Consider the following 1,801-nt stretch of genomic DNA (forward strand, 5'->3'; position numbering starts at 1 on the left):
GTGCTCATTCCTCTAAGAACTCCTCTCCCATTCTTTCTTTCTTCTTTGTTTTTGCTGGTCCTGGGGCTTGATCTAAGGAACTGAGTGCTGTCTCTGAGTCTGTTTGTATTTAAGGCTAGTGCTCACCACTTGAGTTACAGTACCAGTTCCAGATTTTTCTGAGTAGTTAATTGGACATAAGAGTCTCACAGATTTTCCTGCCTGGGCTGGCTTTGAACAATGATCCTCAGATCTCAGCCTCCTGAGTAGCTAAGATTATAAGCGTGAGCCACTGGCACCTGACTCTCTCTCTCTCTCTCTCTCCTTTCTTTCCTTTCTTCCTTTCTTTCTCTACCACTTGAACAACAGCTTTTTTGCTGGTTAACTAGTGATGAGTCTCACAGAGCCAGGTGCCAGTGGCTCACACCTGTAATCATAGCAATTCAAGAAGCTGAGATCTTCAGGCTGGGAAGGTGGCTCAGTGTTAGAGTGCTTGCCTTGCATGCATGAGGCCCTGGGTTCGATTCCTCAGCACCACATAAGCAGAAAAAGCCGGAAATGTCACTGTGGCTCAAGTAGTAGAATACTAGCCTTGAGTTGAAGAGTTCAGGCCCTGTGAACGACAAAAAAAAAAAAAAAGAAGAAGCTGAGATCTGCCCGGGCAGGAAAGTCTGTGAGACTCATATCTCCAATAAACCACTCAGGAAACCAGAAGTGGTGCTGTGGCTCAAGTGGTAGCGCACTAGCCTTGAGCTGAAAGCAGAAGAGCTGAGGGATGTGCCCAGATCTAGAGTTCAAGCTCTGCAACTGACAGAAGAAGAAGGAGAAGGAGAAGAAGGAGAAGGAGAAGGAAAAGGAGAAGGATAAGGAGGAGAAGGGGGAGAGAAGAAGGAGGGGGAGGAGGAGGAAGAAGAGGAGGAAGCAGTAGCAGCAGCAGCAGCAGCTGAGATCTGAAGATGGCAATTGGAAGCCAACCCAGGCAGAAAGCCTATGAGACTCTTATCTCCAATTCATCACAGAAAACCTGGAAGTGGAGCTGTGGTTTAAGTGGTATAGCACTAGCATTGAGCAAAAGGAACCAAGAGACAATATTCAGGCCCAGAGTTCAAGCCCCAAGACCAAAAAAAACCCAAACCCAAAACAAACAAAAAAAGAGTCTCATCAGTTTTTCTGCCTGGGTTGGCTTTGAACCTCTATCCTAAGATCTTAGCCACTAATGCCTGGCTCAGAATAATTTTCTTTGAAAGGTCAGAAAATACAAAAACATTTAAAAGGCTGGACACAGCAGATGGGTTAAGTACAAACTTAATATTTGCAGTATAGCTTTCAGAACCAGAAGTATTAGCAGCAATGCAGTCTCCTGGGCTCTTCTGTCACTTGGCAACTCTCATCCTATCCCTACTGGCCACAGATATGTCTCTTGTGCCCTCTTCGTGCTGCCAGAATTTGGTCCTAAGTGAGGTATCTCTTCTCTTTGGCTCCACCCACTCCATGCTACATCTCTCTTATTCCACTGGGACCCCTCCTTCTCTCATCTGCCCCAATGCTAGAGCAAAGGCTCTCTGTTTTTCCTGGCAGTTCTTTCTATCTTCATGCTTCTAGCTAGCCTTTAATTGACAGACCAGGATATTACCTCCTGAGTTCTTTTTTTATGGAAAATATGGCCATCTGATAGAATTCAGGGAACCCAGGTTTCCACCCAGCCACCAACATCAGGATTTCTTCTTGGATACTAGAAGGAAAAAGAGAGGAATTAGGTGAAAGAGACCTGAGATCCTGATAATCTAGTTTGGCTCTTTCTCCCATGGCGGCTGTGGATGCA

Source organism: Dipodomys ordii, unplaced genomic scaffold, assembly GCF_000151885.1.
Source record: "Dipodomys ordii isolate 6190 unplaced genomic scaffold, Dord_2.0 Scaffold31, whole genome shotgun sequence".
Classification (NCBI taxonomy): domain Eukaryota; kingdom Metazoa; phylum Chordata; class Mammalia; order Rodentia; family Heteromyidae; genus Dipodomys; species Dipodomys ordii.